The 23178-nt window shown below is 39.6% G+C and overlaps 1 long non-coding RNA gene across 2 annotated transcripts in view; it reads right to left on the reverse strand.

The window, feature by feature from the left end:
• LOC106729448 overlaps positions 1-23178 on the reverse strand; it is a 150123-nt gene that overhangs the window by 84274 nt on the left and 42671 nt on the right. Inside the window, exon 1 of one of the 2 annotated variants that reach the window (XR_004323898.1) lies at positions 16972-17008. The exons of the other annotated variant lie outside the window; for it this stretch is intronic. This is a non-coding gene — a long non-coding RNA (uncharacterized LOC106729448). Of the gene's footprint in view, positions 1-16971; positions 17009-23178 lie in introns of those variants that run through there. 2 annotated transcript variants of the gene reach the window in all.

Genomic DNA, 23178 nt, shown 5'->3' on the forward strand with positions numbered 1-23178 from the left:
CTTGCTGGTTCCTGCTCTCTTCTGGCATAAAAGTCTTTCATTTTGTGCAGTTCCCTGGAGCTCCTTTTTCTCTGCTAGATTGGATGCTGCCTGATTCAAATTGATTTTTGCTCAGATAAACTCTTCAAGTTTTTAATATACCTCAGTTTATCTTTTAACATCAGACAGGATCAAATAACTTGACATTCTCAAAAGATCATCTAGAGAACACTCAATGGCTTCTTGAAACAAAGTTTCCTTGAACAAAAGTTTTTAAATATGAGCTGAGTATTAGATGATGTTTAGAAACTATTATTGTTTCTTAGGTATGATAGATATGGTCTTGTGGCTACATGGGAAAATATTTTTAGAGATGCATGCTGAGAAATTTAAGAATGACATATCATCTCATTAATTTACTTTAAAATAGTTCGGCAATAATGTACGCCATGTCAATAGGAAGTTTACATAAAAATAATTCAGGCAAGAAGAAGAAAATACAGAAAAAATTCATATTTGTCACTATAGAAGATGGTTATTTGCATATTCTTTCTACATTCTATGTTTGAAATTCGTTATTAAACAGGAAAAAGAGATAAGGTAACCAATTGCTTGGCAAATAGAAAAAATATAAAAAGAAATTAGCTCTTAATATCCAACTCTATTTCAGAAAGTGTTTAAATAACTTTTGGCCTGTCTGACTTTGTGCACAGAGGAAGGAAGATTCTCTATCAACCAAAAAACAGAATGCACTCAATAATGATTCCTCATAATTATCCAAAATAAGCAACAGTCACCAGATGGTTTCCATTATTATTACTGTCTCCATTCTTCTCAAGAGGAACTTATTCTCAAGCATATATTTTTATATATCACTTTAATATTGAAGGGCAGAATATACCACCTCAAAATATACCTCTCTGGCATAAGGATTATTGTAGGTTGGTTATTTTTAAGAAACAGCAGACATAGGAAAAGTTCTGAAAACTGAGTAGAGGTTACCCTTTTGTGAGAGACATTTACATTTATAAGGGAAGTCTCCATCTGTCTGTATCAGGAAGAGAAAAGTTTCTAGAGATTTAGAATCATCCTAAACAGTAAGCAAGGGTAAGGTGCTTATGCAGATTTCAGTTGAAAATCACCTTACCCTTGTTTACTGTGCTTTACCTGGTCACCTCCCATAATTGACTCCCTCCCTGCCCAACATCTTCTTTTGTCTTTACTGGGAGATGTTATTTAACTGAGGGGTTGGACCATTTCAGGGAGTTAGTTTTCCTGGGTATCTTCCATGTGTACAGGAAGTATAAACTTCTGTTTGCTTTTCTCCTGTTAATCTTTTTATTACAGAGATGTTCAGCCAAGAACCTAGATGGGTAGAGGAAAAATAATCTTTTATCCTTCACAATATATTACTGTCTGTGTCTATTTTTAGTTTACTTTTGAATTTATTAATAATACTGCTTCATTCTACTTAATTTCATAGTTATTTTCTATGTATAGCAAGTGATTCTTATTTTCCATTTACAGTAATTTCCTTTTCATATAAGTTTACTTAAGTGAAAAAGTGAACTGATTTTAAGGAATACATTGGCAAAAAATTATAAAGATGATAAGTGAGTGGCTGAAGTTTGGCAAATACTGAGTTAAAGAAAAGAGAAAAATTAAACTGAGTTTTAACAAGTTATGTTCTGTAAAACATTGGTCCCAAAATATGCTCCCCAAAAGAATAATGTTTCTCAGGAAAATAGGTTTGGGAAAAGCTGTATGCCACATTGCCTTGGAGCAGATTCACAATGCACATTAGCATATTCAAAGCTTGGAGAAAGTCTGCAATAAAGAAGCTCATTTAATTTTAAGTCAGCAGTTCCCAAATTTATTTGACCAGAGAACTTTTTTTTCTCCTAAATAAAACTACTAACATTGAGATCGATTTTAGGAACCATTAGTGTTAAGGGATTTCATGTTTAAAGAAGGGCTTGCCTGGATTAATAAGAGATGGACCTCAACTGGGAGCTGCCTTTCTCCCTCTCCTCCCTTCCTTGGTCCTTCTTTCAGAGGATCAGAGGGCAGATAAGCCGACAAAACACTGGGAGCTGATATGGAGGAGAGAAGACCCAAATGAGAGATGAGCTGTTGATTAGCTCAGCAGCAGGTCAGATCCTATCACAGAAATAATTCAGCAGGAATCTCAGTGGTAGTCAACTCTGCATAAGCATCTGGGAGGAGAGGAGGTTTGAAGGCTGAGTTAAGGGAAAATGCAGGTGCTCTGTAAGTTACAAAAGTAGCTCAGTAGAATTCAACGTTGATCTTGAGGAGTCTTGTTTGCTTTCAAAACGCATTCTAGACCTTAACCTTCAAAGATCGGTTACCCTTCTATTTCTGACGTCTACCTACTTTGTGCTGTGTACTCAAAAATAGTCTAGGTGATGACAACTACTGGCTAAAAGGTAGGAAAGTGTGCTTCATGAAATTAAAAATGAATTATAAAGAATTATTTTCAGTGTCTGCTTAAGGTTGGTTTAAATCTGTCTGTTTAATAAAGATGCTTTTAAAAAGTATCAAAGGGTCCAAAATTCAGAGAGAAATATATGAATGGAATGAAGAAAAAGACGACTACCGTAAATATCTGGGCATGGCCTCGTTCTGTAAACCCAAGATGCAAAATGCAAATGAAGAGATGGAAGAGAGTTTCATCCCATACACCCTGAAACAGTAAACAAAACAGCGTTGGGCCAGCGATGCTGGACCTCTCCAGGATGAACAGCACTCAATGATGAAGGGCTGATGCATTTTCAAAGTAAAGAAGAGAAGCCCAAAATACATCTATGTGCCTAACATATCTTAAGCATGTTGTAACGTCAACCATTAATTTCTTCATGGAAACCATCCTGTCCATTTTTTCCCAATATTTCTTAGTGTGATATGTCTGGGAGGGCTTATATTCTTCCATTACATTGGAAAGAAAAAGAAAATAACTTGACTAGATAAATTTAAGCTGATTCACTGCAGTAGACAGCAGCTGAAGAACTGGGGAAGGAAGCCAATATTTTCCCAAAACATATAAATTAAAGAAATTTGACAAAGGAAAAAATGTCTATTTTGTTTTTCCAAATTATGAATGCACTAGAAACAGACTGTGAATTACAGATAGTGTGAGAACCAGCCATGTCAGTCATTTTCAGATGTGGGGAGTCCTACATGCTAATGTCTACTTATTCCCATAAAATCTTATCGTCTTTCCAAAACAACCAGACTTGCCTTCTCCTGGAGTGGGGATGAAGGCAGGATGTCACGAGTAACCCTGATGTATAGTGACACAGCACATGACACGGTTACAACATGGTGGGGTTTCAGAGTCCACACACATCACATCATCCATGCTCAACCTCACTCGGGAGTGAGCTGCAGAAGTAAAGGGAAAAGTATGGTTCAATGAAGTTGAACAGTCCTATAGATCTTTTAGAATGGTCTGAGTCCACAAGCCAAGGTCTCTTTCTCATCCTTCAAGGCTGTCCTCTCAGAGGCAGGGACATGTTCTTTCTTCACCCATTTTTGCATCTGCAAAATGAAAGCGATGGATAGATGATACGCCTCAGGCCTTTCCAGGTTTTTTAGTGCTATAAAAGTTTCTTCCTCTAGGTTCATTCTGCTTTTCTTTTTTATTTGGCCTCCCAATTTCAGACAGAACCTCTTCTTTGATGTGATTGTCTTCTGTAATTACCACCAGCAAAATAACTTCACGCTTGCTTTACACAATGGTACGTGAGGAAGCCCACAGTGCACAGCTGAGAGGACACTGAATCTCAAATGCAGCTGCTCTGACATGGCAATTCTTTGCCTCCTCCTAGACCCACAACCACTAGAGACCGGAGACAGGGTATCTGGGCATGGAGTTACTCTCTACAAAAAGAAATAAGTTACTTGTCTCCTCTATCCTAGTCTAGACACTGACTTGTGAATTAAGTGACTTCAGGCACACACTTACCTCAGCTGCGCACAATATGCCATGTAATGGGGATGAAAATCTGACTCCATATTAGATTCACTCCTTGTGCTCTGTTTCCTGTGCTTAGTCATACCAATTCTGCACCTTCTGTCAAAGAATGTTGCCTATGGCCTGAAACATACAACACAGCCCGCTCTCAAGGCTCTGACCTTTAAGGGTATAAAACTTTTCCATTCATATAGAGATAAAAACTTGCAGAACAGAGAATAACACTGGTCTTGTGGAGGCTTACAGGACCATCATGACCTGACCTATGTGGACAGCTGCAAAAACAAAGGAATCTGACTCCAGGAAGTTTGGACCAACCAACCACGCTCCCTTTCCTTTTTAGTTTAAAAGGAGCCTGAATTTCTAACTTGGGGAAGATGGTTCTCAAGAACATTAGATGGGGGCATCTTCTCAATCTGCTGACTTTCTGAATAAAGTCGTTATTCCTTGCCCCAACACTTTGTCTTCCGATTTACTGGCCTGTCGTGCAGTGAGCAGGATGAGTTTGGACTCGGTTAACACCCCTTAGGTGAATATTAGACTATATGTTCTTTAAGGCACCTTTGGGCTTCAACAATCTGTGATTCCAAGTTGACTTCATTTCTGGACTCCTATGCCAGTTCCATGGGATATGGTAACACTTCAAAGAGCTTGCTGATTAGCCTAGAGCATGGGTCCTCAGAGCCAGGGGAAAAAGAGGGTCACCCTTTGGGTAATGATTTTGGGATCTTTGAGCCAAAGATTTAAAGCAAGCTTATCAAAGACTATGTGGTCAGAAAAAAAATCTGCTTCCCTACAACAGATGTGAACTGAGATCATCATCAGGGACATTTCCAGCAAGCCAGTTTCTCCCAAACCATCAAATCACACATCCTTCTGGTTAGGAAAACAAGGTTTTTTTCTGTTTTGCCTTTGGGTCTTTATTTCCAAAATCAGCTGCCTATATCTCTAAATGGTGTAGAGACAAATATACATTACATAAAAATAAGGGGCTAAATTTTCCCTGTTGAAAATAAGGAAATAGACTTCTACCCAGAACTCCCATTACCTAGAGCATTTACTTTAGAAAATGTGTAAGTTCTTTCTCTGTCTTTTAGAAATGCATATAAGGCTTTTTAGAAACTAAATGAGCCTGAGCACAGCATGACCCATGACCCTAAGTGTCTGCTACATAATTAAGACTGGTCATGCCCCAGGAAAACTCAAATGCACAGCGTGTGAAGCAGAAACGAACGAGATCAAATGACTCATTCAAAGTGCCTAGAACAGTGTTTGACGCTTACTAGGTATTATTTTCATTGCCCTTGAAACCTGCAGTTTTCTCCCTGCTGCCCTCAGTCTTTGGGCTCTGAAAGGCCTGTTAGAAAATCCAGTCTGTGGGTCGGCACAGCTGAGGACCAGACCTTGGACTCCAGTGACCTCCACCAAGGCTTAATCACCCTAGAACACCCAAAGAAACAGCTCATTCATATCCATGACTGTTTGGTCATCTCCTTAACTTTAAATTGAAATGAAGAAAAACAAAGACTTAAAGCCAATTGATCTAATTAATCACACTGTGCTTAGAAAGCTGTATTTTTTTCATATTTAATGAAACCTTAGAAAAATTCCTTTAGACTTATTAGGACTGAGACACTGAAAGTCTTTTCTGTAAGATGACAGATCAACTTTTTGGCCAAGACCTAAGCAACACGTTTCCTGGCTTCTCTCAATGCCCCTGTCTCAGTCAGTATCAACATGATCTCTTTCCAGAGAAATCCCAGTGGAGTTATTATTAGGGTGACCATAGTTTTATTGTCTAGCCAAAAAACTTTAGTGTAAGGGGACCTGTAAGTAATTATGCCAGGATGTGAGCCCTGACTCTTCTTGGCAGCTTGATTATACCCTGTTCTCTAAGAAGTCTGTCTGACCCATCCCCCAGTTTCAGACATTCCCTCTCCCCCATGCCTTGGTCGAGTCCCTGTTTCCAGTTCACTGGAAAAGATGGGTTTTGTAAGATCAGAATACAATAAGCAATTTCACATCAAAGGCTCATTCTCCATTTCTGTGGCTATCACACACAAGGAACCTATTAATTTGTAATTTACTCTTGCCTGTTCCAAAAATCTTTAAAGGTGTTTAAAGGCCACTTAAAATTGAGTAAGATACAGAAACTCCAAGTATATAAGAAAAAAACAATAACTAGTATTTGTAGAGTGGTTACTCTGGAATGAGCACAGTGCCACTTTATATACATTATCTCAATAAAGCCTCCTAGCAATCAATACCTGCCCCCTGAGGACAGCACAGCGTGGGTAAGCCCTTCACCCAAAGTCACACAGCTGGTAAATGTCAGAACCTGGCTTACGTTTTATCGCAGGGAAAGTGTTCTTTAATAAAACTTCTAACTTGGTTATCTTTATGTTTTGTTTCATTTTTATCAGTATGTAAATCTGGATATGCTCTTACTTCTAAGTAAGTCCTTTTTTGTTGTTGAGATGAGTAAATTTATTACGATTGAATTAAGCAATAAATTAGCATTTTTATTCTTTCACTAACACCAGTGCCCATTGGATGATTTTGTACTTAAAGGACTGTTAATCCTACATGATCAGTGATTAAATGCCTCAAAATGTTTTGGAAAGACATAAATTGCATTAAAAATTTTTTAATTGTGTGAGAGGTCATTAAGTTCTGGAAAATCTTCAAATTTCTTTCCTAAGGTTAATAGCAACTCAGAAGTATGTACACTCAATTTAAAGAGTTTATATAACATAAATCATATTCTTTCTGTGTTCCTGAAAATCAGTAACTTTGTTGATACATATAGCCTCAAAAAATGATGAAATTGCAGATTGCGTGTATGTCTCTGTGACAACCTAATTCATCTACAATACTGAAGAAGGAAAGTCATTAACCTGAAGTTGGAAGAATGAAATGGGAAAGATTAAAAATAAATAAGCCATCTTTCCTTTCATCAAAGCACCGAACAGTCACATCAGAGGTGTGCAGAGTCCTCAATAGCTGTCCTGGCTGTCCAAAAAAAAAGTGACATCTTTTATTCAAATTCCAATCTTGGAGTTAAAGGGTCACCCCATCCATAAATACCTCTGATCTCTAATAACCTCCAACCCTACTTCTGGAGCCTGGTAATGTAAAGGTGATTGCTTTTTCCTCCACCTCCAAAAGAGCTTATCTGCTTCCTGGGTGTGCAATAACCTTGTTACAAATGTCATCTGTGTTAGTAAGGAGCTGATCTTGGATGGCTTTAATCCTCTTTACTTCAGCATGCCCTGGTGATCATATTGAGCATTTTAAAAGAGGAACGTGGACAGAGAAAAAAGCAACACCAGTCATCCATCTCTCCCATTCTTTTATCCTAGTCTCAGGAAAGGATATGCCAATGATCCAGACTTCGTTTCTGAAGATGAAAATGGATGGTGATGGATACAGTGATGCCCTCCTCCCCAAACTGTGATTAGCCTGGGTTGAGCTCTACCTGACAAAGCACTTGGTTAGAAGAAAGTTGGAAAAAATGGGGGTGGGTCTCAGAAGACCAGAGGACAGATGCACATGAAAGCCCTTGGGTTCTAGGAACAGAGAAAACATGGAATCCAGCTCGCCGTTGCTTTTCTGAGCCTTACTTACCCCATTAGCAACTGAGCTAAACTGTCCGATAACGGCCAGCATTTGCTAAGCGCTGTATGTTGTGCCCAGATCTAAATCTTTACTGGTGTTATCTCAGTTAATCTTTATAAACAACTCCATGAGGTTGCTCTTGTTACAAACTTGTCCTCAGATGAGAAGAACAAAGCCAAGGGAAATTTCACAGCTCATCCAAGGTCATGCAGCCAGTGAGTGGGAGAGCTGGGGTTCTGACTCCACAGATGAGCTTTGGAACTCAACACTCTGACTGGGGTGGGCCTTCTAGCAGAGTCAACCTGAAAGTCTAAAAAATACACTATAGTGTATTTTTAAATCTTGAAATAATTTCCTTTATATCTTCTGTCATCACCAGGTAGGTACTATTGCCTGCTAAATCTCACTCTGCCCCGCTGGGGCAGTCCTCCTCACTGACCACATCTGTGGTCAGGACCCCTAGCCTCAGATGATCCATGGGCACATATTCATGGGAACCCAGCAGTATCTCTGAGCCTAAAGAAACCTACTCGCCGCCAAGAAAACTATATCCCAAGAGGCCGAAGATTTTCCAGGGACATGCTATTTGAAGAATAACCATCTCACCCCAGATCTGAAAAGTACAAATCCTGAACATTTTTTCCCGACAGTTCAAATGTTTGAAACTGTTTTTGCAGCTTAAATTGCCTCTTACCCCAAGGCAAGAGCACGATTAGTCAAAGAGCTAATTATGCAGATCTCTCTATTAGATTTCTTCAGCCTAACAGATTCTGAAAGCACTTGCCTATCGACTATGCAGAAAACATTGATTTCCGTGGTTAGGCACTCACTGGGCAGAAATTTCAGATCAGGTCCCACTGTGTTACATGTGGATTTGAATAACAATGCTGGCTGGAATAGCCATTGCAAAAATCTAATCTGAGGCTGTCTGATGCTGTTTTATTATAGTCATGCAGCTACTTACACCCTTGCCCACAGGCCCATCAGCAGAACCAGAGGATGCTAGCAATAGAACAGAATCCCCACCGGACTATTTGGCTTCCTTTCCACCTGCTGGTGAGAAGGTGGGTTAGCAAAACATTTGAGTGGGTTGGAATGCTTTCATACATAATTGTAAAGCAGCAATCTAAGGGTCTGTTGCTTTCCAATATTAAAAAAAATTTTTTTTAAATCTCAGTATGTGTTTTAGAGTTAATGGACACAAATTTCAAACACCCTTTTATACTCAAAAGCTAAACTGTTCAAATAAATATAAAAAGTACCATTTGAAAGAGAACAAAGAAGAAACTGAAGACCAGCAACACAGCCAAGGTCACCATGAATGTGCCTTTTCACTTATCAGCTGAATCCCCACCTCCCATAATCAGCTTGTTTTGGATGTTTAGGTTGTAGCCTAACCTATCAGCTGAATCCCCACCTCCCATAATCAGCTTGTTTTGGATGTTTAGGTTGTAGCCTAACCTCTGCTACAAATTAGTCGTGTAATTTTGACCACATCACTAAACTGCCTGACTTCTGCTTATTTATTAAAAACGAGAGGGAACTTCACCTCAAAAACATCACTCACCTGAAAACGGGCTTTGAGTCAATACAGGTATGTGTATAAATCCTGGCTTCAACATGTATTAGCTATGTGACTCTACTCGAATATAACCTCTGTAAGCCTCAGTGTTTTCATCTATGAAACAGACACTAATACACCTGCTTTGCAGGGTATTATAAGGAATGAACTAGATAATACACATAAAGCATCTGGCACAGTGGTTCTTACCAGGGGCCAGTTTGCCCCCCAACTCCCACAGGGTATATTCAACAGTATCTGGAAATATTTTGGGTTGTCACAACTGAAGGATGCTAATGGCATCTTGTGAGTAGAGGCAAAGAATGCTTCTCAGCATCCTACATGCACAGAACAGCATCCCACAACAAAATGTCAATCTTGGGAAGGCTGGGCATCCCTGGGCACAACACGGGGCTCACCCCAAGCACTCAGTAAGTGGTGGTGATGGTGGTTCTGGTTGGTTCCAGAGATCAACAAACTGGAAAGAACACAAATATCTTGGAGCATGGCAACACTCCGTGAGGGTGCATGCTCCTTTTGAAGAACGAGACAGTTTTTCTTTCAGGGCTCTCCTCTGGTCAGATCAGAAAGGCTCTGGGCCTGGCAGCAGGCCTGTGGCTCTACACCCAAGTCTTGCGGACACCAGCAGAATGTTTACCACCGGTCTCAAGTCCAAATTCAGCCAGTAACAGAGGCTCTGGAATTTTCCACTGTTCTATCAACCTAATCAGAAAGGGCTCCAAACTTAATTAATTTGCATTAAAATTCCTCCCTTTTCCAAATTAATAATCTACCATAGGTCAACCATAAATCATTTACTCCAAAATGTCCCGTGCAGTAATTACTCCTTTCCAATTCAGTGCACTAAATTAGATTACAATTATCAGTCACACGTGCAGCCAACACAAAACAAATGTTTGGAATGTTTATAAGCACTTTCTTTCTCTGAAACTTGACAGGCTTTTTTTTTTTTTTTACATTTGGTAGAAATTGTTATGGAAAAGTTGAGTTTGCTTGACATCTAAGATGTCAAATTCTAAGAATGAACCACCTGGCTGACATCTGCACACACAGTCCCACAACCCTCAGGGACTGGCAGGCCAGAAGGTGATTATTACCGAAGGGGAGTAAGAGGTCCACTGACCCTAGACTACCTTTCCAGTGGGTGTATAAGGCAACCTGAAAGTCTCATGGGCTTCTTTGTGGTTTACTGTCCGTGTTCTCCTCACCCACTGGACTTCAAGCTCCAGGAGGAAGTATACATGGTGACAAGAAGAATGAACTTGGAAGTCAGGGTTCATTTACTTATCCTAACTATTCATCTACCAGCAAAGGGCCTTGGGAATGAATGTCTTTCTTTAAGCTTCAGTTTCTCATCTGAAAATTGTGTATTATCTTAACAATTTCTACATCACACAGTTGTGGTGAGAGTGAAATAAAATAATGCCTAGGACCTGGTAAGAGCTTTAATAAATATTGCCCACTACTGTGTCATCATCAGGGCACGGGCGATGTCTGTTCTGTTCACCACTGTAGACTTAGTCCCCAGCACCTTGCTTGCAGAGGTTATGGGCTCAGTACCCTGTTTCTGAAAGACTGAATGTAGACTGCTGACAGGCAGGGTGACCTTGGGCAACTTACTCAACCTCCTTGAACCTCTATATATTAATATCCACGGGGAGAGGGTTACTATGAAAATGAGATTGTGTCAAATGCTGGACACAAGGCATTTGTTTAATGAATACTGTTTGTTATTATTATTAAAGTTACTACCATTATTAACTATGTGTGCTTTGAATAAATCTCTTGATTCTGAGCTCTAGTTTCCCCATGTGAAAAGAGAGACACTGGCTGCATGTCTCAGGCGGCTGGTGTAAGACGGTGTGGAGGGTTTGCCAAGAAGGTATGATGACGGGAGAGAGGGACCACCAATGGAGGGAGGATATTTACAAAGGACTTGTCATAAGGACGAACGCTGGAGAGAACAAATCCAAGTGAGGATGTAAAGGGTAAATCAATAAGGAGAAATCTGTAGCCTCACAGGAGTGGAGTCCTCCTGTTCTCTGCTGGAGGGAGGATGCCAGCAGCTGGCAGTCAGAGTGGGATGCTTGAAATGAGATTTTGGAAGAGGCAGATGTGTAGCTGCAGTGTCATTTCCTCCCACAATACTTCATACACATTAGCCAACAGAAAAATACTTGCTATCGAATAATTATCTTGAGCTCTTTTTTTTTTCTGGAAAAGATTGCCTAGAGCTTGTGAGAAAATTTTCAACCATAGATGAAAACATGCCTCCCATGCTCCTTCCTGCTGATCACTGACGTGCAGTATCAGTGCTGCTTCTCCACTATTCAGTCAATTTTCCTTGAGGGCCTACTACGTACCAGGCACTGCCCTATATTCTTGAGACATAGCACTGTATTATCCCTCCAACATGGAATTTCATTTTATATGGTTCAACTGAATTTTCATGAACTAAAAAAAAAATCTCTGCCTGGGTGGAGATTCTAATGGAGAAACTTACATTCTAATGGAGAAACATGGGATGATGGAAATTAAACTCAAGTCATCAGTAACTTAATTACAGTATATAGAAAGATAAGGGCTATGGAAAAGGTGGGGTCAAATCAGCAAAGAAGGATTCAGGCATGTTGGTGAGTTCGATTTTAAATAGGATATTTAGGGTACCCTTCACTGAGGTGACAATTAAGAAGTACTCCAGGAACAATCCAAGTCTGTCTTCTCTTGGGGATCAAACCTTTTGCCACTAATGTGGCTGAGCAGCTGACTACTCAAGGCATCCTTCTAAATCTCAGCATTTGAGTGGTCCAGATCATCACTATCTGTTCCCCTATTTCTAAACATGACTTTCTCTCTCCAGCCAAATAAAATCCCCGTCATGAAGCTATGATAAAACCCATTACTAGATCCCCCAACACTGCTGAAGAAACATCATCCCTGGTTTGTCAGAATAAAGTAAGCTCTACAGATGGCCAATTCTCCCTCTCAGGCTCTGGGGATGGGACCATATACCTCTGGCAACACGAAACTGACAACAGCACTACCAGGCAGCAGGGTAAGATGCGCTTCCCTTCTAAAAACCACTCGGATTTCTCTGGCTCCTAAAATAAGATAATTACAGGATAGAGTGCAGGGGGTGTGAAAGTACACCTTTCAGGAAGATATCAGGGTCCATTGCTCGCCCAATTATATCAACCATAAAGGAGACCAGTAACAAGCGACCATTACCCCAGTGACCCCTACTGGGCCTCTGTAGGAACAAATGCAGGCTTATCCCTGAGAGATCAATGAGAATAAAGATCCTGTAACTTCACTTGAAAGGAAGATCAGCAACTGCTACTGATTTAGTGAAAGGAGGAGGTAAGAAAGGAACAGAAGACTTGAAGCAAGAAGTGACAAACAGAGGTGCCAGGGATACACCCTGACCTGTAAACCCATCTGGGAAATGGATGCCCAGACCCTGTTTGCCAGCTATTTAATTTGATACCAGAGAAGCAGCAGCCAGAAGCCTCCAAAAATAACTTAGGTGGGCACCACCTAAGAAATGAAGAAACTGAGTTTTAACAGCTTCTCCACCTAACTAATAAAGCTTAGCTGTGAATGTTTAGAAGGAGCACCTGTAAAAATTTGTATGTCAGGGTCGTCACCACAAGAGTAAGACAGAAAGCAAACATCCGTCCTTCTAATTAATTTAATCAGGACACAACCAAACTGGATCATTTGAACCCCTAAAGAAGAAAGCATTCCTGTCTAGTGTGCAATTAAGACAAGGGCTCAGACAGTTTAAGCTGGCTCTTCCATGTTTACATAACTGCTTCAGTTCTTTGCTTTCCAGCTACACTGGGAATGTTTTTTGAGTTGCGAAGATTCTTCACTCACTCACCTCAGTATTCTTCTTAAACAATACCTCTAATAAAATCAGTTTAAAACTAAAGAGTAGAATTACTTTCAAAGCATTTTTAGTGCACCCTCAATTCTGACTTGAGAATTCATGACCTATTCTGCACTCGTAATTGTAGAAGTTTGAGCCTTTCTGTTAACTCTACAAAGCATATCAAAATTGTTGGGAGTTTTCCAATATGAAGAAAATGTTTTAGCTTTTTAAAAAACCTTTTAAAGAAAATAATCAAGTATTTCTTTCAAGTGAACTATTCACTTAAGTGAGTGCAAGCATATGGTTTAAAAATCAACTAATAAGATAAACACTTTACTTTTTTGAAATGATACTGAATTAATAATCACCTGGGCTAAGCTTAAAAATAATCTAGTCTAGTAGTTCTTGCCCTCTTTTGGGTCAGGGACCCCCTCTGAGAATCTAATATGGATCTTCTCACCGCAACATCCATATATGTATAATTCTAAGAAGGTCACAGATCTAGGGGCTCTGTGGAATTTATATTCAAAAATCTATAACCGAGATCAAAACCCTTTCTTTTTTGATTAAATTTTTTACTGTTCCTAAACTGTAGTTTTGTTTTAATGTCAAACAAGTACTTAAAATGGGAGGGCAAGGTAGGCCTAATTTCCAGAACCTATATATTTCCTACTATCATCTCTCTGAGAATGAACAGCAAAGCCATTGTCTCTCATAGGTCTCATTTTTTTTCTTTAAGTTTTATTCAAATACAGAAACACAACAGAATAGTATTTCCCACACTGACATACCATAAGCCAGTTAATGAATGTGCAGAAAAAGAATTCAATAGTTTATTTCCACTTCTTGGAAATTTACAAAGAATCTCAACATATTAAAGGCTCTGAGAAGTCCTGTTGCAAGATTTCTTAAGACCTAGACTGAAATCTCAGAATGTCACTTCCACTACATTCTATCAATCAAGCAAATCACTAAGGCCAGCCTGCAACGAAGAGGAGGGGAAATTACACTCCACCTCTTGATGAAGGAACAGTAAAGAGCTTGTAATGTTTTATTTTACACCTATCAAAACACTTGTTACTTTGTATTAGAATTATCTATTTACTTGATCCTCTGTTCTATTATGCTATCATCTCTTTGGGGATATTACTTTTTGGGGTTCCTTCCTCACTACTGTATCCTAATAGTTAGAAGTCATATAATTGTTTGTCAGATAAATGTTTACATATAGAAAGAAAAGAGCTAGTAGAGAGAGCAGTTGAAATTACAAGGAGGAAAGCAGATGATGGGTAGCATCAAGTTCTTTATGAGATCAAAAGGACATGACCCGTAACAAGGTGGAGGAATTCACCCTAGGAAAGAGAAGCATCTCCACTGACATACAGAAGAGAAAGGAAAGTCTGCGGAAGGTTAAGAGAAGCTTGTTATCAGAAACAGGGGAATTACACAGCTTGAGGGGAACTGTGTAAAAAATGGAAGGAAAGTAGAGCTGCATTCTAGCTCTAAATGCCCCAATTTCTTCAGGGACTTATTCATTCATTGTTGATACATGTGCAATAGGATAGTGATTTCTACTAGTAGCGGAGTAAGCATATCAAATTCCAAACATTCTGAAGGATTCCTCAGTCCTGACTATGGAACTTTTTTAAAAAATCACTCTGGTTATTTAAATGTGCATTACTTAGAAGCAAAACAAATTTGGGGAAATGTCCTAATGTACCTGGCTACTACCTGCCATTCAACCTCCCCATAATTCCAATATATTACCAAAAAGCCGCAAAGAAATCTGCAACTGAGAGAAGCTTCAGCAAGAACACAGGGAGTAGGGTAGGACAAATCTAATTATTAACCAATGAGACTTCATAAATAAAATACATACACTAAATTCCTCCAGCTAGAGTCCAGAGTCAGGAAAACCTTTACATCATCTAATGAATTTATCTTTTTCTTTTTCTTCAGTTTGTTAATTAAATAATGTTTTTCAATCGCCCGTAATAACACTGCCTAACTTAGAACATGATTACAATAATTATCCTGAGTATCTAATACATTTGTACCTCTCCTTTTTAAAAAAAAAATTGATTTCTGGTATTTTTAAAAAGTATTTTTATTGTCTTGCTTGTTGGGGATTAAGTACAGAAGTTATTTCAAAATTGCATTGGAAGCAGCCAGGGTAAACATTAATTTTTAAAGAACTGCTTAACACAAGTAGAATGATCTGGCCACTAAGACAGTCAATCTATCAGCCCTGAAGCAATTCTTGCCTTAATACAATGCCACCAAGCTGAACATCCAAGAAAAATGGATCACAACAGGACACAGAAATAGTTACTATAGGTCATGTAAGAAGTTAATTCATGAAGCTCTCAAGTATGGTAAAATAAAGAAATGCTTCTGGAATTCTAGAAGGCACTTAATGTAGCTCAAAAAGAGCTACCTCGTGTATCACACCATATCTTTATACAAATGTTGGTCTGATCCTCTAGAATTCATATGATACTTCCCCACTCAGTTATAGGTTGAGCAGATTGCTTGAGGCTTAGGCCACAGACTAGTAGAGATGCAATTATACACAATTCATAACGTATTTATTCCACAACTATTTATTTATTGACTATTAGTTAATATTAGTTAAGTGGATCGGACACAGTGCTGGAAACTAGGGATTTATCAAGAGAGAAAAGGACATGATCTTGACTTTGTGAAGCTCAGAAACTAAAAGAACCAGATATTTGGTAGGAGAGATGCTACATGAAATGGGCTGAATGGCGGCCCTAAAGGTATGTCCATGTCCTAATCCCCAGAACCTGTGAATATTACCTTTTATGGCCAAAGATGTGATTAAATTGAAGATGTAGAGAGAAGGAACTTACCTGAATAACCTGAGTCAACCCTAAATGTAATCACATGTATCCTTATGAGAGAAAGATTAGAGGGAGATTGACAGACACCCAAGGAAGGAGATGGGAAGACAGAGGCAGAAATACAAGTGATGTAGCCACAAGCCAAGGACACAAAGGAATGCCTACAACCACCAGAAACTAGACATGGCAAATAACAGATTTTCTCACAGAGCCTCCGGAGGGTGCAGCCCTGCCAGTATCTTGATTTTCTGCCTCTGGTTTCCCAGAACTGTGAAAGAATAAATTTCTCTTGTTTTATGCCACCAAGTTGTGGCAATTTGTGATGGCATGCCTAGGAATCTAATACAGCACACAAACTACTATATAATTACAATATTTGACGTGTCAGAAATGAAAAGGACAGAATTCTGTACGAGTATAACATAGATGCCTACTTCTTATTGAGAGTGGTGGTGTGGGGAACCCAGGAACAAAAATTATATACCAGGTGTATGGAATTGTTGGTTACTAATCAAAGTGCTAAACAAGGTCACATACCGGTTACATGCACGCCCAGAAAACACCCTACCAAGCACATGTCCCAAGATGTAAAAATTGTATGTTTACGTAGATAACAGAGGCAGATTTAAAACTGTTGTATGAATATACATTTTTGCTACAAACAGATGAACCATTTGAAAGTGACTGAAGACCTTGATGGATTTAATTATCACCACTACTCTACATGATGCTTTTTTGAAACCAATGCTGATTAGATTATTCTAATTCCAGGTTAGAGTTTCTGATAATGTTGTCATGGAGTTAGTTTAGATTCTTATCTTCCATGAACTCTTCCTAAATTCCAAGTAAGACTACCAGGAATTTTTTTTTTAATACACCAGTAATGCTATCAACACCACCAGGTGACAGAGAATTATGTGAATCCTGGAGCAGGACCCCAAGGACTACAGGACCTGCACCGAATCAAGACTGGAGGGGCACAAGGTACAGAAAGTGAAGAGGGGCAAGCAAGGTAACCAACAAGACGGAGAAATGAAAAATAAAATCCAAAATTACTTACTCTGCCAAGTGAAGCACATTCTCTGAGCAGAACCCTGGGGAGAAGGATCTGAGACTGAAGCAAAACTGGGAAAGTGCTCAGAGGCTTCAGGGGGCAAGTGAGTGCAAAACCAAACAAGGTTTAGCTAGTCTAAACCCTAGGGAAACTCAGAAATATCCATAAAATATTCCCTTCCAGAAGGACAGAACCTCACTCTAAGGGAAGATTACTGGGAAGAGCAGCCAAATTGAGCAGGACAGAAACACTGGAGGCAAAGGAGGGTGAAGGTTCCATCCTAGGGGTAGAGGCCCAGAGAACACAGATCCAAGAAAGTCCCCAGACCTCGTAGCAACGATGCATAAAGATGAGAGCCCAGCCTTAGAGGCAAGGGGCACAGGCTGAAACAGAACAAATTCCGGATCAGATTTAACTCTGAGACAGAGAAGTGTGTGAAATCTGCATAATACGAGAGGGAATCATCTAGATATGAAACTGAAAGCCAGCCTGGTCTTGTTACCCCTTCCATGGAAACCTCCTTTGAGTAGCCAAGGAAAACCCACCCCCTTAAAAAAGCAAAGGAAAAAAGGGATTTAATCTAATGTCTTAAGGAGTTATTATGCAGTGAAAGAATACTTTTGAAATACAAAAAATTAGGAAAAAAATGCTGTTTCAGGATAAAGACTAAATCGGAAGAAATACAAGAATAAGCAGAAACACAAGAGAAAATAAGCACAACTAAAAGCACAGAAAGGGAATCAAGTGTAAAAAAGAGACAGGGACAAGAAAAATAACATAGGAAAAAAGACTTCTAGAGGAAGTGACAAAGAAGCTAGACAAGGGAGATCTGATACACATTTTATTAGAGTCCCCAGAAAAGAAAACCAAAGCAATGGAACAAATATTTCTACTATAATCCAAGGAAATATTGTTGTAATGAAGACTTGAGAAATATATATACGCATGTATTTCAGTATTTGCACTAAAAGGGCATTCCATAACTTAAAAAGTTGATTCAAAATGTTCAGTATCAACAAATATTCCAATACAGTCACTGGGCTTTCATTATGAGGAAAATATTCTTTGGGCAGAACACAAGAAGTCCAAATCACATATAAACCCAAGAAGAGCAAAAGAAAATCAGGTTGGTATCAGACTTCTGGATAAGCAACAAGGATTTACTGTACAGCACACAGAACTATATTGAGTATCCTGTAATAACCTACAATGGAAAAGAATCTGAAAACATGTATATATAACTGAATCATTTCTCTGTACACCTGAAACTAACACAATATTGTCAATCAACTATACTTAAATTAAAAAAAGAAAAAAAGAATGCGGGCTTGGGCCTGGAACACTTCCTTACCAAGAGATAGAGTCCCACAGCCTGTGCTGAGCTCCACACCTTGTGTGAGAACAATTTTCCCAGTTTCAGACTCAGTGTATACTCTCGCCCTGCTTAAGCACGTGTGGCACGTGGCACCTGCTTATCCCCAGTGGGGAGAGGACACGGTGTCTCTCCTGCAGCACAAGAGGAGTGCATGCAGGCCTACTGGCCCACATTAGTCACTAGGAGGGAACCTGCTGGCCAGAGGGGACTGGCGCCCACTTGGGAGCTGGTCTCACTCTGTCTTTTCTCCATGTGAGTGAAGCACTGTCCACCCAGTGCTTGGCTGCTGTGTTTTCCTTTGGGGACTCCAATATCAAAATGCAGTGGGCAGAAATATTTGGACTTGCTCCTAATAAAAGGCAACACATATCCTTTGCTTAACACATTACCTTTTCCAATAAATCCCATTTTGGCTGTGAGTAGATTAAACTGGATTTCTATCAAAACCAAAAGAATTCTGCTGGACATGCCTGTTCTCCTTTAGTGATATCACTGCTTCTATAACTCTGGGGAATCAAGAGTGGGTTCTCTCCACTCTTCACTGGAAGGGGCATTTGCTGTTTACCTCCTAGATACAGCGGTAGAGGTTAATAAAGATAAGATTAATGATCATAACTACTCTTATTTGTTGAAAACTTAGCATATCTCAGGCTTTCTGCTAAGCCCTTTCATGCAGGAGCACCTTTAAGTCCCCACAGCTCTATCAAGTAGGTAATATTATAACTTATATTTTACAGGTGAGTAACTGACGCTTTGAGAGGTTCTGTAACTTAATCAAGTTCACACAGCTCATAAATAGAGTTAGAACACAAATCAAAGAAAATTCAGAAGGTCTGTATTATCTGCAGGCCCAATTCTGTCCTCATTTAGAGGAACTATTGAAATTAAATATTAAAATTCTGAGGTATCATTTTATTCCAAGTCAATTCTTTGGCAATCTACTTTCAGAAAGATGAATCTCAGGGGAATGGGGAACATCTGGTGAAGTGTTTTTCTGGAGAGGAATCAGAGTGGTTTTAAGCCAAAGAGATAGCATCGTTCTGAGGTTGTGTGTCCTGAAATGATGCTAATGATTTATTGTGCTTTAAGTCCTACATCCTAAAACCAAGTTAAATTTACAGAACAAGATGAAATGGAAGCATCGGCCTATACATTCAGAGTGTTTATGCCAGCATTTGTGTATAATATGTATTATGCTCCCACATCACTTTCCCATCTTTGCTACAGCCAATAACTCAACAGTAACCTTACACCAGCTGAGGGGACAATAAATGGCAGACCTGAGTATATTTTATGCCGCATTAGTGCATCGCTTCAGCTAGATAACGATCCTGACTTTCCAACCTACCTCCTTTATCAGCAAACCTGAATTTATAGGCCACCTCTTTCTCCCAGAGCACAGAGCAGCTCCTGCGGCCCATAATACATTGTAGCTTCAAACCTAAATCAGTCACAGGTACAGAGTTTTCAGTATGTGGAAACTAATCCACTTGGCTTTTTCAGTATTAACAACAGCTTTCTCCTTCTGAGAAAGAAGCTATTCAGCTAGAGCCTTTCTTTTCCTATTTCTTTCCCAACACTTACTGCAGTTCTAATTAATTGTCTAAAGTCTGTTTTCCTCATTCATCTATAAACCACAAGGGAACAGGAATCAAGTCAGCCTTGTTCACAGAATCTAGCACAGTGTCTGGTACACAGAGGATGTTTAATAAACACTGAATGCAGTTCTCACCCATATGTGACCATAAATCTTCTCCATCAGATTTTAGGCTTGCCAAGCCTCCCCAACTGCACGAGTTATTTTTTTTATAGTTAGTATAGGCAAATTTTATCTCTGTGATAGAAGCACTTATTTCAGTTATAGAAAAACAACGCCATTTCAGAGTCAAGGTAACTAAGCAGAAGTATATTTTTTCCTTATCTACCCATACTCAAATAGCACCTATGGTTTCAAGACATTCTTAAATTAACAAGGAACAAATGCTGAATCAAGGTACCACCTGTCAACAGAAGAGGTATTAAGGCTACACATCAGCCCTGGAAATGGGAAAATACAAAGTGGTCTCGTGCAGTGATTCTCAACTTCAGTGTGCCTTAGAATCACCTGGACTGTGGAGACAGCGCCTTCAGGGGACTGAAAGCAAATCGCCGGATTAAGCAAGCCCTTGGTCTCAGAATAAATACCAAAGGGACTAAAGATACACATTTTGTTGCTCAGGGAGGGGCACAGACAAAATACACCATGATGTGTGAAATCAGCCAATTCCTCACTGTGTGGCTTCTCTAAGCCTCGGATTCAGGAATGATGACAGACACTACTCTCAGGACTTGCTCTGCAGATTAGGTCAGACAGAGCGCAGTAAGTGCTTCCCTAACTCATAACGCACAGCTGCTGTCATTTCCTCATTAGCCTATGAACCACCAGGGAGCAGGAATCAAGTCAGCCTTGTTCGCAGAATCTAGCACAGCGCCTGGTACACAGTAGACACTTTATAAGCACTGGATGCAGTTTTTACCAATACATGATCACCTTAGTAGTCCATTCAGAAATGCGTCTGAAATCTGACTATCCCACCAACAGTTATCTATTTGGTGCTTATCACGAACTAGTTACTGTGCAGGAGAAACAAAGATAAGGAAGACCATCTCTTCCCTCAAGTTGCTTACACATTTAGAAAGAGTAATAGGACAAGTGCAACAGCTGTAATTTAAGACGAATAACACAGGTTCCATGAAAGACAGGCAGCACAAGTGCGACAGGAATTCAAAAGAGAGAGAGTTTATTGTTGGAATCCAGAAAGGAGAAGGTGGCTTTTGGATGGAACTGGGAGGACGGCTAGAAACTGGAAGACAGAAAGAAACTAACCAGAGAGGACAGCAGGGACCAAGCCACAGAGCCCAGGAAGTGCAAGGATCTTTGGGGGAATGTCCAGCTTGCAAAGAGTTTGGGTTTTATGTCGAGAGCAGTAGTGACAGCGTGGGGCTTAGGTCAGAGCTACACGTGGAGTCCTTGCATGTCAGGGCAAGGAGTGAGGAGCTGGGGCTTAATTCGGAGGCACACAGCATCCTGCTTGGCAATGGCCTGTAGGACAACTTACTCGTCCTCAAGGTATCCTTACACCTACATGGCCCCGACTTCCCTCCCAGCACTCCCTTTGGGTGGGTATTCTCCCTAAAGCTACATGCCTCTACTCCCGATGCCACTCCCAGCAGTTATCTCCTCTGCCTTTCTTTTCTATTTTCAGACTCATCAGTGATTCTCAAATACTGGATGCCTTACATGAACTGTGAAATGATTTCCTGTTTTTCTCTTGAATTTCTATGTTAGCAGTTTCCTTGGATACAGGGAAGGAGTTCACTGTGGGTCAGGTACAGAGCTGTGAGCCTTGTTAAGTCTGGTTTTACTCAGTTCCCAACAGCATGCTAATCACTCAGACGCTATTATTCCCATTGTAGAGAATGCACAAGTAAGGTTAGACAGCTAGGAAGAATCAAAGATAGATTCAAAGTCAGCTATGTCCAATTTCAGAAGCTGAACTCAACCCCTATACCATTTGGATCCTCTTGAAGATTTGGTTCCTAACGGCTTAGACAAAATGTGGTACTTTGTCACCGGTTTTCAGTGTCTCTGAAGTTATCTCCCCACACGAATGGGATATGTTTGACTATATGAAGAGAAAAATCTAACCGCAAATAAACTGGTTTATTCTGCCTATACACAAGAGATGCCACACTGACCCTGCTCTGTCAAATGTTATTTCTAAATCTGGGAAACTTTCCAAATCTGAAATGCTGCCTTTATTTTCCCCAAACCAAATAACAACAACTGCTTTGCTTCCAACGAAAATAGAATGACAGAATTATGTTTGCTTCTGGTTTTTATTTGTCCAGATTATATCAGAAAACACAGAGGGAACCAATATTCTCAGAGTGTATTAGGCAACGGTGCTAGATAATACATTTCTGAAAGGTAGCAGAAGCATAGCCCCGGTAAATAAATACAGTATGTTGATCTGGTTGATTTATTCATCCCTTATGTACCAGAAACACAAAAGGCTGTCTGTAAACTGTAATCACTGCCTTGCACATAATATCTGGTTTGATGTATTCTCTCAGTCACTAAAATTATAGAGAAGTCCAATCTTGAAATAAAGTTTTACTTTTGGAAACCAAATTTTTTTTTTAAGATAATGTGTTCAGCTGTAAAGGCAATTGCTACTCAATTTGAATCAGGATACAAAATTCAAATATCTACTACTTAAAAAGCAGATTTGTCATAAGATAGGTTTGTGAATGAAGAATTCTAAATGTTGAAGGGTATTCTTGGACTCTGGTGACAAAACTTACAGGGGCATCAATTTAACTTTATACGTTGCATTTGCATTATGGTTGGTCATGGAAACACGAATATTCATTTGGAAAAAGAAGAATGGTGAATCTTCGGAAAGAATTCTTCAGAGAAGGTAAGACTTTGCTATTGTATCAGAGTCCAGAGTCAAGACACACACACAAGAAATCGTAATAAGTAACTGATAAAAGTTTACCAGCAACAACATGCTAGCAGAGGGGTAAGAACAAAGTTTTCCAAAGTTCTGACCTCGGTATGGCACCCAAGATTAAAATTCTACCTCAAGATCTTTCTGGGGAATAAACATTAGTGCCCTGGACTGGCAGTTGTAATCACAAAGTACAATCTCTACTCGATCATGGGAAATGTCTCCGTAGATACTATTATTGACTAAAAGAAATGTTTGCTACAACATACATCCTCACCCTTCAGTTAAGCTGAATGTGTCTTGAGCCCCAACTAGAATCAGCCTCAATCCTCCCACAATTCT

The sequence above is a fragment of the Camelus ferus genome, chromosome 11 (genome assembly GCF_009834535.1).
Source record: "Camelus ferus isolate YT-003-E chromosome 11, BCGSAC_Cfer_1.0, whole genome shotgun sequence".
NCBI classification, from domain to species: Eukaryota; Metazoa; Chordata; class Mammalia; order Artiodactyla; family Camelidae; genus Camelus; species Camelus ferus.